Source organism: Eubalaena glacialis, chromosome 2 (assembly GCF_028564815.1).
Source record: "Eubalaena glacialis isolate mEubGla1 chromosome 2, mEubGla1.1.hap2.+ XY, whole genome shotgun sequence".
NCBI lineage: Eukaryota > Metazoa > Chordata > Mammalia > Artiodactyla > Balaenidae > Eubalaena > Eubalaena glacialis.
Window position 1 is genome coordinate 183540797 of NC_083717.1, and position 14772 is coordinate 183555568.

General features: G+C 45.6%; 1 non-coding gene across 1 annotated transcript; it reads right to left on the minus strand.

Annotated features, from left to right (window-relative positions):
* Positions 1 to 14450: 14450 nt before the first annotated feature.
* Positions 14451 to 14523, minus strand: TRNAW-CCA (transfer RNA tryptophan (anticodon CCA)). Its single transcript has one exon. It is a non-coding gene; the product is annotated as a tRNA-Trp (tRNA).
* Between the last annotated feature and the right edge of the window lie 249 nt (positions 14524 to 14772).

The following is a 14772-nucleotide window of genomic DNA, read 5'->3' on the forward strand; positions in this document are numbered from 1 at the left end:
GCCAGAAAACCGTCAAGGGGAAGCCAAGGTCAAAGCCGGAAAGGCAGTGCCAAGTACAAGAGGCAGAAAGGATGGGAACGCAGGACACGTATCACAGGGCCTCAGCCAGGAGGATCAAGAGTAGGACACAGCGGGGGTGCCGGGTGGGCAGGACACAGCCCAAGGCCATAAACAGCCCGAGGGCTCTGGGCCACCTGCCTTGCCTCTCTGTTCCCCACACCCTGCAAGCACTTCTAACCCAGGGTCAGAAACACTGGCTTAAGAGACCAAGAGACAAACAGAAGCTGAAAAATCCGTGCGTCTGTGGCTGTGATTTAGCTACCTCTCAGCTAGTGCAGTGAACCAGGGGGCAGAACCAGGAATGACTAATGTGAAGCTTTGGGGCTGGATGAGTTCTGCACGGGCTTCCGAGAGGAAAAGGACACAGGGTTGGAGTCTCTCAGGTACTCCTCGGCCTGGCCCGGCGTGGCTGAGAACCGGAGGGAGAGGCACAGCGGAAGGGCGTCAGCGGTGCTGCTCTGACGCCTGCCGTAAGCTTAGGTGCGGGGCAGCCCCCTGCCCCCTGCAGGTGGATCCCGGCGGGGCTTTGCTCCGCGAGAACGCTCCGCACTCCCCGCCACTGGCAGTCAGGGAGAACCGCGGGGCCGCACCCCGGGCACACCCATCCGCACCCTCCCCCAGGGTACCAAGAATGGTTTCACAGGCAGCAGGCCCCAGAGGGACCCGGCAGTGGAAGAACCCAAGAAGACCGCGCACAAGAGTGCAGGAGCCGCCGCTTGGCGGGACAGTGTAAGGCGGGGGTGGAAGGGGTAGGGTGGGGTGGGGGGGCGGTCCCTCTCATGGGCTGTGTTCTGATTGGCTGAGGAAATCTCAGATACCATTGGTCTAAACCTGAAGTCGGCAGCTGACCTTAACCTCTCAAGGGTCCTTCCGCAGCATTTTGGGGGTCTTTGTGGTTGAGGGGTGCGGGGGGCTGTTGGAGAGATTTCTGTCACAAGCGATCAGAACAGTTGCATTGCACCCAACATTGGGGGCTGCATTCCCAGATCCCACGCATGCTAGCAATTCCCCTGGGCTCTGTCTCGTGCTCTCTGAGGTCCTACGGGGGGCTATATCATTAACGTAGGGGGTGCCTCAGGCTGTCTGTACTCAGGGCAGCAGGCAGCACACCACACCACTCTGGCTTTAGAGGAGGCGTGCGTGAAGATCTTCCCTCAGTTCTCTCCAGCCACATCTTTCCTTTCCTTTTGTCTTTGTACCGGGACCAAGGAGAACACAAAAACTCCATGTGCTAATTGAAGCAATATCTTTCATCAGTAGACCCAGTGGAGCCTCCCAGAATACTCTGTGCCATTCTTCTTCCCTCTGTGTCTTGCAACCAGAGAAGAGTGAGGATACCATATCTTGGGTGTCTTGTCCCACCGTGGAAGGCACCAGAAATGCCCACCACCCACCACATTTTTAACACCTGTGCTGTACCGACCCACCGAGTCTCCAGCTCACTTCAATAAAACTTGAGATGAGAGAAGTCCCAGAATCCATTATCTCAGTCCCCTTTGGGAGCATTTGCTGCCTTCAGGGCTTTAACAAACACAACCCCCCACTTCCATCAGCAGCCCCTCTGCTATTACAAAATGACAGATGCTACACGCCTGCTAAAACCAGGTTGTTTTGCATGCAGAGATTTTCTTTTTTCTTTTTGGCTTATGTCTAGCTACATTTCCAGAGCCCTGAGGGAAAGTTGCAAGAGAATCTCTGGTCAACTCCATAATCATTATGCCTGAGAGATAATGCAGAAAGACTCCCTCACACCTCTACAGACATGTTCTGGTGAAGCGCATTTCCAAGGTGAGATTCGGCTAAGTTCGTGCTGAACCGAAAGAGGTTGACTCAGAAGTTGATTTATCAGAGAGCTGGAAAGAAGCCGGGCCGAGCGGTTGCCAAGGGCCGCATGCAGAAGTGCTGAATGTGTAAACCGTAACACTGTTTAAAAATGAGCCATCCCAGAAACTCTGGCTTCAAAGAGCTCAGCCTCAAACAGCAGTGGGAAGCAGTCAGGAGAGGCTCCCCTGGGATCATGCCACAGAAGGGGTTCGCCTGCCCTCATTGTCATTCCAGCCACGGCAAACAGCAGAGCTCCTGCCGGGGCTGGAAGCCTGGTGCTCTGGGATGGCCATGCGGGATGTACAGAGGCCAGAGGGTTTGGGCAGCCGTGAGCCAGAGGCCAGGTAAGGGAGAGAAAATAAAGGCAAAGAACGTGGATGAGGAGTGTGTTTGGGTGCCCAGACAGTGCCTGATGACACTGTAGACACACAGTAAGTATTTGTGAATGAATGAATGAGTGAATGAATGAATGAATGACTAACACAGGCCAAGGGCTGTTCTAGGTACTGGGATATATCCACGAACAAAAAGAAACAGCCAGACATTCCTTGTGGAACTTTCATTTTAGAGGCAGGGGAAACAGACAACAAACATACCAAATATAGACATCATAGAGCATCCTAGAAGGAGTTATGTGCCTGAAAAAAATAGAGAAGGCTAAGGGGCTTGGGAGTGCTGGGGGTGGGTGGGTGTTGGAATTGTAAGTAGGATGGTCAGGGCGGGCCTTCCTTACCATGTCATCGCTGAGCAAAGACTTGAAAAAAGACAAGAGAACTGGTCAAGTAGGTATCTGGGAAAGAGAGCTCCAGGTTAAAGAGAAAAAAGCCCATGCACTGAAAATTTATGTCCACACAAAAACGTGCACATGGAGGTTTATGCAGCTTTATTTATGACTGCCGAAACTTAGAAGCAACCAATGTGTCCTTCAGTAGGTGATGGGTAAATAAATTGGGGTACATCCAGACAATGGAATATTATTTAGTGCTAAAAAGAAATGAGCTATCAAGCCATGAAAAAACCTGGAGGATCCTTACATGCATATTACCAAGTGAAAGAAGCCAATCTTTCACTATATACTGTATGATTCCCGCTGTATGACAGTCTGGAAAAGGCAAAACTATGGAGACAGTAAAAATATCAATGGTTGCCAGAGATGGGGGAGGGAAGGGTGAATAGGTGGAGCACAGAGAGTTTTTAGGGCAGTGACACTACTCTGTATGATACGGTAATGAAGGACAGATGTCATTATACATTTGTCCAAACCCACAGAATGTACAATACCAAGAGTGAACCCCAATGTAAACCGTGGACTTTGGGTGATGAGGAAGTATCTGTGTAGGTTCATCAGCTGTAACACATATGCCTCTCTGGTGAGGGTGTTGATAGTGGGAGGTTATTCCTGTTGGGGGGAGGAGATATATGGGAAATGTCTGTACCTTCCTCTCAATATTGCTGTGAACCTAAAACTGCTCTAAAAAAATGAAGCATTAATTTAAAAAAGAGCAAAATAAAAATAAAAAGCCTGTGCAAAAGTGAGAGTGAACCTGGAGAGGCACAGTGAGGTAGCCAGTGTGGCTACGTGGACAGAGTGAGGGGAGAAGGACAGAGAGACAAGAAGGGGAGTGCCGGTCAAGGTCGTGGCAGGAAGCAGATGGTCTGCTCACACTGGGTGATTGGAAGACAGTTTAATTAAAGGACAACTTGCAGAGTAGACAAGATTCCGGGGCACCAGGATTCAGTATCCCCGGATGCCATTACCAGCCCTGAAACTGAAGGGGCAGGAAAAGAGAAGTTACTAGAACCCAGGGAGAGTGGAGGTGGCTGCTTGCTGAGTGACACTAGCAGCCATGAGGAGCCCTGCAGGGGGGAAGCTGAGGGAATAAGCACCCCAGCTCTCCTCTCCTCTCTCCCTCGGTCACCCGCCCAGGGTCCCCTATTGTCTGAACCCAACCGGAAGCCAGAGAACCCACTGCAGGTCAGCCTCTGGGGGCTGGGAGCAGGGCGAAGGGTGGAGAGTGGAACTACAGGGACCAACCAATGATGCCCAGCACAGAGCAGATTGTGCAGGGCCCTGGGGCCACCTAAGGACTTTGGCTTTTACTCTGAGTAAGACAGGAGCCCTTGGGGCTGTTGGACAGAGGAGTGATGTGATCTGACTTCAGTCATGAATGAATGGATGAATGTCGTAAATAAACATCAGGTATGATCCTTAGTGCTGACATTAGTGGCCAGGAGCTGAAGGAGGAGCATGAGCCCTAAGGGTCAGTGGAGAGGGAGTTGCAGGAAATCCTAACGATGGTTTGTACATCAGAGGGAAGCAGGATCGGAGGGGAGGGGAGGGCACAAGCACCCAGCACCTCCAGACTCAGGCAGCCGGGGTCTGCTGGGCTGCTTTATCCTCCTGGCTTCTGAGAGAAGTGTTCCAGATCAGTAGTTCCCTCTAAGATTCTACTCTCAGCCTGGTGAGGTGGGCCTGGACCCCTGTAGGACTGCCACGGAGACACCAGGCTTGTGGGTGTGGTCCTGAGTCATCCCGGGGTGGGGGGGGCTTTATCAAACCCCAAGTGCCAGCCCACATTTGAGTGCGCATTGCTCTTTGCTTACTGTTAATGGGCTGAATTGTGTCCCCTCAAAATATATGTCGACGTCCTAACCCCTAGGACCTCAGAACGTGACGTTATTTGGAAATAGGGTCGTTGCAGGTGTCATTAAGTTAAGATGAGGTGGAGTAAGGTGGATCCTTTGTCCAGTATGACTGGTGTCCTTATAAGAAGAGAGAGATGATGTGAAGACAGACACACAGGGAGAAGGCCATGTGACCACAGAGGCAGAGACCAGAGTGATGCTGCTGGGACCCCAAGGAACACCAAGGATCAGCAGTCACCGCCAGAAGCTAGGAAGAGGCGGGAAGACCTACCTGACCCAATGCCAGCCAGCCCATTGGCCGGACAGTGACCAATCAGTGCTCTCCCTCGAGAATTTGCACTGAGACATAGATTCCTCTGCTGAGGTGGGTGCTTGCAGGAGATGCTGCCAGGGCCTCACACACGTCCCCTCCACCCTCATCTCTACACACCGAAGGCAGCTGCGGGGCACACCTGTGCTCTCCACCTGAGGACTTTGTCTGGCAGTGGGAGCATGCGTAGCACCAGGCGAGCCAGAAGTGCCGGAGAGTTAATGCCCCGAGAAGCAGCCCTCGGCCTGATGAGCAGAGCCGTAGATAAATACCCAGCTTCCTCAGCCCTCAGTTGGCATAACTCTTGTTTTTCCAGAGTTTCCCGGCAGGATTGAGGTTGAGTTGCACGTGGTGGTAATTTGCTTGGTGAAACCCTTTTTATTGACTTCCTTCTTTGTCTCACTCCTCAGCCCCCCCAGTGTTTGTGGGGTACCCCCCGAAATAAACTACCTCCCTAGATTCCTTTTGTCAGGGTCTGCTCCTGGAACAACCCAAACTAAGACAGGGTTGGGTCTACCTGTCTCGTAGACTTGAATCGGAAGTCCGTGTGAGGACGGACATTAGCATGAAGGCAACAGAAAGATGAGTCTGAGAGAAGCAGACCAGGCGGGTCCACGAGGCCTCTGAGAGACAAGAAGATAGAAGTCACCAACACCTGTGAAACAGAGGGAACAGCTCTGTCCCCACACAACCACGGTCCCCTTTCCCTATGCTGTAAGCTTTTCTGTTCCCTTTGGCCCCAAAGCTTTAACAACAGCAAAAACAACAGTCAACTCTATGTAACTTACTATAGGCCAGGCACTTTCCTAATGGCTACACCAATAGGGTTGTCAGATTTCAGCAATGAAAAAATCCAGGCTGCCCTATGACATTTGGGACATACTTTTCTTAAACATTTAATTGTTACCTGAAATTCAGATTTAGTTGGGTGTTGCCTTGAATCTGGCAACCTGATATACCATAAGGCAAGCACTCATGAGCATTTTACAGATGAGGACCCAGAGCAATTAAGCAATTAATCCAGGTTCACAGAGCTGCCAAGTCGTAGGGCCGGGCTGTGCACCAGGTGGTCTAACTCCAGAACTGTCTTCTCAGCTGTCGTGGGGACGGCACTCAACAGCAAGGTGTGCTGTATCTCAAAGCAGTGCATTCCCCGTTGCTTATTCTTTGTGGTCAAGCAGTTGGGGACATAATGGATTGGTGTTTGAGTCCTGCCTGGGAAATCTTTTTTTTTTTTTTTAATAAATTTATTTATTTTTGGCTGCGTTGGGTCTTCGTTGCTGCCGATGGGCTTTCTCTAGTTGCGGCGAACGGGGGCTACTCTTCGTTGCGGTGCACGGGCTTCTCATTGTGGTGGCTTCTCTTGTTGTGGAGCACAGGCTCTAGGTGTGCGGGCTTCAGTAGTTGTGGCACGTGGGCTCAGTAGTTGTGGCTCGTGGGCTCTAGAGCGCAGGCTCAGTAGTTGTGGCTCACGGGCTTAGTTGCTCCGCAGCATGTGGGATCTTCCCGGGCCAGGGACCGAACCCGTGTCCCCTGCATTGGCAGGCAGATTCTTAACCACTGCATCACCAGGGAAGTCCCTGCCTGGGAAATCTTTAAGGCAGGAAGGATGAGCTTGTGAGCTGCCTTGGTGGAGGAGCAAAGGGGAGGTTTGCTGCTGTGTGGGGACCAGAGCTTGTCTGGGCAAGGATATATGGGTTTCCCATGGACCTGTTGGGGGCCATCAATAAACCACCACCTGCCCTAGTTTGCCAGGGATAGTTCCAGTTTAGATGTGCTGTCTTGGGGTCTCATCCTGTTCAGCATGTCATTTGTAAACAAAGTATATTGTATTAATAGTTCCATTCAAACAGACTGCATGGGTTTGGTAGGCCTCCACTTGGCACTTCGCAGCTGTCACCTTGGCCTCATCTAGTAGTGTGTGACACCCGTGGTTCAATCTAGAATTTTCCTAGCAACAGCTGTCTTTTCCAGTTGCACAACTTAACCAACACCTTTCTTTCAAGGACAGCATGCAGGGCGCTCACAAAGAGCACTGTGACATGGGGCATTAGGGAAAGCCAACTGCTGCCAGCCTCGTCTGATGGTAGGAGAAAGTATTTGATGCTGCTGATCTGGTGGCCATTTGGCGAGCCAACCAGTTGTGCCAATGGCCTGTACCAAGAGCCTGTGCTGCGGGCTGCAAAATGCTCAAAGCCACCAGGCTGCCAGTTGATGGTGTCAGTGGGAAACAGAGGAAACTGCAGATTAGGTGTATGGAAAATATGTGGGATGGAAGCTGAGCAGTCCTATCCTGCAGCACCGAGAGACGTCCGAGTGCTCTTGGTACAGTGGTGCTGTCACTTATCACATGGTGTAACTCTGCTTATTCACTGCATTGCTTGGTAATGCTTTTTACATTTTCAGTAAACGCTTCCAGCCGTAATGGAGCTCAAGAACATTTGTGTGCGTATTTAATGAAAACGTAAGCACTATTTTTCTGTTTCTCAAGAAAATTGATGATGAGCACGTACCTAGCACAAAATGTTGATGTTTATCCAGACACCACGGAGACCATGGTCACCGACCACATGGAAACCTGAAGACGGGAATCTGCTGAGGAAGCATCAACATCCACTGCAAAAGGTAGTGATTATTTTTAGGAAGTGATGCCCTAAGTGGGTGACTTAACATGTGCAGCTCCAGAAAAGTCCATTTACACATCCCTCTGTGAACCATGACTTTGTTGAACAGGTACAGAGTTTCAGTTTGGGATGATAAAAAAAGTTCTGGAGATGGTTGCACAGCAATGTGAATGTATTTAATGCCACTGAATTATAGCCTTAAAAATGGTTAAAATGGGGGCTTCCATGGTGGCGCAGTGGTTGAGAGTCTGCCTGCCAATGCAGGGGACACGAGTTCGAGCCCTGGTCTGGGAAGATCCCACATGCCACGGAGCAACTGGGCCCGTGAGCCACAACTACTGAGCTTCCGCGTCTGGAGCCCGTGAGCCACAACTACTGGGCCTGCGCGTCTGGAGCCTGTGCTCCGCAACAAGTGAGGCCGCGATAGTGAGAGGCCCGCGCACCGCGATGAAGAGTGGCCCCCGCTCGCCGCAACTAGAGAAAGCCCTCGCACAGAAACGAAGACCCAACACAGCCAAAACTAAATAAATAAATTTATTAAAAAAAAAACAAAAAAAAACTAAATTACTATCACTCTGATTTCTCATTAAAAAAAAATAGTTAAAATGGTAAATTTTCTGTTATGTATATTTTACCACAATAAAAATTAATCTTGTTCATTTTTTTTTCCAAGTTTCCTTGTACATATACAAAGAGAAGTGATAACTGTTATCGAGTGGGCTCCACTGGCAAAAGAACAACCTTGCAAACAGTTAAATGATACCAATTTGATATCAATGTCATCCAATGTTTTAAGTATATCAGTTAACTCCAATGCGGATTTGATTTTTTTCAACCAATTCACGGAATCAAAATAAAGTTTTAAAAAGTTCATTCTGAAAAAAAAAAAAAAAAAATTTCATTCTGCCAAGGGTAAAACGTCCAAAATTAACGTAAACACATTGTAAACTTAGTTAAAATATCCAGCATTGAAGATAAAATTGTTTCTGTGGTCTCAATACAGATATATACTTTGGTGAATCACAGCTTTATGGTAAAAATGATGTTTGTACTAAATTAGCAATGACCTTGGAATTGGCTGTGATGCACATGTAATTTCTAATTCATTCAAAGTAGCTGTGATGTCCACCAACTGAAATAAAAGCTGCAGTTGTTAAACATTACAAATATTTTTATACATACTCAGAGTAACTGTGATAATGCTGAAGCAGCATTAAAAAAATTTTTTTTTGCTAATGAGTCATTAATCAGATGTTAGAAATGCTTGAGCTTTGGCAGAACCACTTTCTACATCAGCCCAAGAGTTTTACCAAGCTTTTTCTTTTTTTAAAGGGAGTCTCAACATTTTTGTCAAAAATCAGTTGGAAATATTTAATCAAAGTACTCAATGAATGGAGCCCCAAAATAGAACTTCAGCTTTTAAAGCTTTTTAGCGAATTGCAATGATTGAAGACAAAGCTTGCAAACAGGAAGGCATGAAAATGGAAAAAAGGGACTGAAAAAATTCTGGGATGTGCTTTGGGAAATCTTAACTTGAGGGGAGAATCTTTGGATGGAGCTTATTTTTTTAAGTGTATAAATTTATACTCTGTACCAGATGGAATAAAATTAAGAAAGGCCTACAATCTACGTTTGACAAAACATTGAAAAGAGTCATACTGCTCCAAAATTGTTCTCCTGATGAATATTCCACGCTGTACTAGGGACTTAATATGTCAGAGAAGAACATATTTGGTGTATCATTTTAAGTTCCTTTCTAGTTGGATCTAAATTAAGTATGAGTGTTTGTTTCCTTTGGGGAAAATTTTTTTTCCAGTTTAGAATTTGTGTTAAAAATGTCACTAATAAACCCTTGAACCTCAAAAAAAGAGTCATAAATATAGAGCTATTATTCGATGCCTTTTTATCTTATAAAGATACTTACTAAAGAAAAGTAAGCTGAAAGGAGGCAAAAAGACAATGTGTGAAAATATCTTGGCTGAAATATTATACATTTCGATTTGAAATAAATTAGAAATGAGAATCTCCTTCATCTAGCAAAATTTCCTTTGAGCTCACCAGGCACCTCAGCACCAGGAAAGAATATTTCCTCAATTAAAAATATCATGGTCTGCTTGTGGTTGCCATGGGGGAGGGGGGTGGGGGAAGAATGGATTGGGAGTTTGGAACTAGCAGATGCAAAATGTTATATATAGAATGGATAAACAACAAGGTCCTACTGTGTAGCACAGGGAATTATATTTAATATCCTGTGATAAACCATAATGGAAAAGAATATGAAAAAGAATGTGTGTGTGTGTGTGTGTGTGTGTGTGTGTGTGTATATATATATATATATATATGTATTTAACCGAATTACTTTGCTGTACAGTAGAAATTAACACAACATTGTAAATCAACTGTACTTCAACAGAATAAATTAAAAAATAAAAATAAAAAAATATCATGGTCTGTAGAGGAGTCTTTTGAAGATCTCAACAATTTCAAATGTATTAACAATTAAACGCAATTTTGAAGACAATTTCAGGCTATGTTATAAAAATCTAAAAATAACGAGCCCAAATTGAAAAAACAAAACGAACCATATTCTTCAGAAGAGTATTTATGACACGGTATTAGAATCAGATATAGCTACAAAAGAGAGTAAAAGTACTTGATTGTGCACCCAAAGTAATTATTCTTCTAATTTTTTTCAATGTTCACACAATTAGTATAAATACTTTAAAAAGTTTGTTCAGACATATATGGATACAGATATATGTTATTTTTATTTTGAGAACGAATATTATTTTTAAATATAATTTTTGAATCAAACTATTTTATAGGTTCACCAATGTCATAAAACCAATTTGTTGATCAATATATAAACATAATTAATACAATTTTAATTGCTTTTAGTACCCCCTAACCTCACAGGAGACAGACCAGCCCGAGACTTTAAAATCCTGCTCAGAAGACTATTTGAAAAGGCTGGGATGCCATAGTGACCAAGCAGAGTGAGTGAGCCACAGGAAAAGAACAGAATGCATTGCCCACATCAAGGTGTTTGCAACTGCAGTGCCCCAGCAGGAGCCACTGAAAGACCCAGAGAAATGCCCATGCAAGAAAGGTGTGTAATACAATCAGACTCAAGGAGCGTGGAGCCTTTTTACTGTAGAACCAGTCAAGTAGCAAATCTTCTGCCCCCTTTCCCTGCCTTCCCTCCCCCTCACACTCCAACCCACAGGGGCCAGAAGCCAGAAACTGGAGTTAGCCAACTAGGGAGGGGAAAGGGAGAGAAGAAGGACCACAGCCTGGTGCTGGAGCAGGAGGGCAGGAGGTGGGGCAGAAGTCTTACCTCTGAGTCAAGATTTGGCTGTTGACTGGAGAGGAGAGTTGAATTTCTGAGTTGAGACAATGGATTGCAAAGAATAATTACCCAGGGACTTTTTAAAACCAAAGAGCAAGCAAAAATTGAGGGGCTAATAAGGAATGAAACGTTGATGTTACAATGTGGATAGACCTCAAGAACATTATCTGCAGCAAAAGAAGCCAAACATGAAGGTCACATATTGTACGTTTCCATTTATATGAAACCCCCAGAATAGGTAAACCCATGGACACAGAAAGAGGACAGGCTAGAGGTTGTCGGGGGTGAGGCGTAGGGAGTGGGGGATGGAATGGAGAATGACTGCTGATGGGTACGGGGTCTCCTTCCTGGGGTGATGAAAATGTCTTGGAACTTGACAGAGGTAGTGGTTGCACAACACTGTGGATGTACGAAATGCCACTGAGCTGTACACTTTAAATGGTTAATTTTATGTTATGTAAATTTTATCTCAATTAAAAAAAAATCAAGGGGCTACCCCAAATGTTCATCCAGGGACAGGAGAAGGATGCCTCCTACTGGGATGGTTTAAAGGCCAGTGCCTAGCAAAGAAAAAAGTTTTTTGTAAGGACTGTTGTCTCTCACATTCTGCGTGTAATACACATTACTAAATAGGGCTGGATGCATCACACCGTGTCAACTGTACTCTCTGGGGGATTTAAAGAATTTTCGAGGGCAAATTTGGACTCTGCTGAAATTTCACCTACTGTGCTGACTTCAGAGCATTAGCGCCACATACTCTGAGCAGCAGTGAAGCATTAGGCAAGTGAAGACAAGACAGAGAAACAGCTTGAATTGTCTCCCTGGGAGCTGAGTCTCGTTAATAGGACAGTTCCAGGCTGGGGTGAAGTTCTACAAGCTTCTGCTGCCACAGACTCTGGACCACTTTGGACCAGAACCAGCCATCACCTCCTGTCATTCTGAGGTTCAGCTCTTTGGCGTGTCCTCATTTCCCCTACCTCTGGATTCTGACCATAAATCCCCTAATTCCTGAGACAGGTTCTGTGCCAAGCAACCAAGGAACCCAGACAGCTTGGAGTCCAAGAAGCCTGCTAATTCAGAAAAAGCCTCTTGCCCCAGAAGAGTAGTGACTGGCAGCTGGCAGGCATCCTGGGTGTCGGCACTGGCTGTTGTGTGCCCAAGGGAAGGTGGGCAGATTATTTAAAAAACTGTCGTGGCGCTACTGAGCTTTGAACTTATAAATGTGCATTAAAATGGGAAATTATTAACCAGAGAAGTAGAGAAGTACTTAGGATCCAAAGTACATTATTAACTCAAGCGAGCAGATCAACTTGACCTCTCCATGCCTCAGTCTTCTCCTCTGCAAAATGTGAATCCTTTTGATTTAACCAGATGGTGTGAGAATGGAATGGTATAGATATATATCAAAATGCTTTGAAAAGTACAAAGTGTAACACAAAATGCAAGGGTTTTACCCAAGTTGTTTACATAGGAACTTAGTCAAAAACACACCTAGTGGCAAAACCGAAGGCTTTCAATATCTGGGGAGAAGTTGGGCCAGTGGATGGATCTACAGCCAGACCATACTGTCTCATGCAGGGTTGGAAGATCTGTTTGGGCTGTCTACCAACTCCCTGTCCTCAAATTTGTCATTTATTAGAAAGAGAAAACTGGCCAGAAGGGGAACCCAAATGAGAAAAATTAATCATCAGCCTCTCATTGTAATTGCCTTTGTTTTTCAGGATTAATCAATCCTTGGTCATAAAAATAACACAAAGATTTGAGTTTAAAATTGGGGGCATTAAGTAGTGCAAAGAACAAATTTCGAGTGTTTCTTATTTGTTTACCTAGCTGGGAGCATGAAGGACGTATGTTTAATTTGGCTTATTTGGAATTAGGAGACTTTGATCTGGATGTTCCATTTTCTACCAAACCATGATGACATTCAGTTCAACTCAGTAGATATTTGCTGAGTTTCCATTTTGCTTCCAAGCCAGGGATACTGGGGTGAATGAGATAGGTTTCCTCTCCCTTAGTTTGCACATAGGCTCTTGGAGATCAGCCCCAGCCTTCGTCTTGGGTTTGAAGGAAATGAGTAGACATACACAAAACCCGTAGACGTACACTTTGAAGTGTGTCGGGTGTGTTTTCTGGCCAGGGATTTCCATGGAGTTAGCAACAGCAGAGGGGGACACCCAGGTTAGAAACCCTTCTTTTGAATAGCTACCAAACTCTCTGGTCCCTTAAGCATATCCTGAATCAAGAGTCTGATATTTAAACTGACAGCCACTCATCACGTTTGAAGGGCAGACACCTGAAATTAGAATGCCCAAAGGTCAGGAAAGCAGAAGATGATATTTGGTGTGTTGTCACAAGGCAGTGTGTTTTAAGATACTACACTCATTTGCATGGTGGTTGAAGGTTTTTTTTTTTTTTAAGACAACCACTAAAACTCCAGACCAATTTTCAGCCTGAGTACTCCCCATGATTTTGCTCCAAATACTGAACAGATGGGCAGTGAGTTGAGTTTTCCTGAATCTAAGCACCAGCAGCATTGCCCAGCTCAGAAATGCAATAAGCAAGACTTACCCCAAAGTACAAGAACATTGATTTTTTAAACTAATTTAAGTTTAATTAAATTAATTTATTTATTGGCCACGCTGCATGGCATGTGGGATCTTAGTTCCCCGACTAGGGATCGAACCTGTGCCCCCTGTGGTGGAAGCGCGGAGTCCCAACCACTGGACTGCCAGGGAAGTCCCAAACATTGATTTTTTAAAGAATTTTATCCTTCCAAAGATCACAAAATACTTGCCCCGAGCTGCCTACAAGTGAAGTTTCTCCAGGGGCTTCCATCCTCCCCTCAGCTAGATGCAAGACCAGCCAAACCCACAGACTTTCATCCAGTGTTTTTCTCCCAAACAGGTCTGGGAAGTGCAGGCTGGAAAGAGGCTTACGATTCAGTTTTACCATTTGATGACGGAAAGGAGGAATCTCCTTTTATGCTCTGTTGGCACCAAGAGGGTTAGAATTTCAGAGCTGGATGACACTTTAGATTTGGTCCAATGACTGCTCTTCATTTTCCATCTCCAGGACTTTTTATCTTTCCCAAACTGAAACTCTGTACTCATTAAACAGTAACTTTCCAATCTCCCCTTCCCCCAGCACCCAGCAACCACCATTCTATATTGTCTCTATGATTTTGACTACTCTAGGAACCTCATATAAGTGGAATCATACACTATGACATTTTATGACCTTTTATGACCGCTTATCTCACTTAGCATAATGTCTTCAAAGTCATCTATGTTGTAGCATGTGACAGGATTTCCTTCCTTTCTAAGGCTGTATAATATCCATTGTAGGTATATACCACAATTTATTTATCCATTCATCCATCAATGAACATTTGGGTTGTTTCCACTTTTTGGCAAACACTGCTATGAACATAAGTGTACAAATGTATGTGTGAGTCCCTGCTTTCAATTCTTTTGGGTATATACCCAGAGGTGGGATTGCTGGATCATATGGTAATTCTATATTTACTTAAAAAAAAAATCTATTTATTTATTTATTTGGCTGTGCTGGCTCTTAGTTGAGGCACGTGGGATCTTCATTGCGGCGTGCGGGATCTTTAGTTGCGGCATGTGGGATCTAGTTCCCTGACCAGGGATCGAACCCGGGCCTCCTGCATTGGGAGCATGGAGTCTTAACCACTGGACCACCAGGGAAGTCCCTATGTTTACTTTTTTTGAGGGACTGCCATAATGTTTTCCATACTGGCTGCACTATTTTACATTCTCACTAGCAATGCACAAGGCTTCCGATTTCTCTGCATCTTCACCAGCACTTGTTATTTTCTGTTTTTTTAAATTTTTATTTATTTATTTTTGGCTGCATTGGGTCTTCGTTGCTGTGCATGGGCTTTCTCTAGTTGTGGCGAGAGGGGACTACTCTTCGTTGCAGTGCGCGGGCTTCAG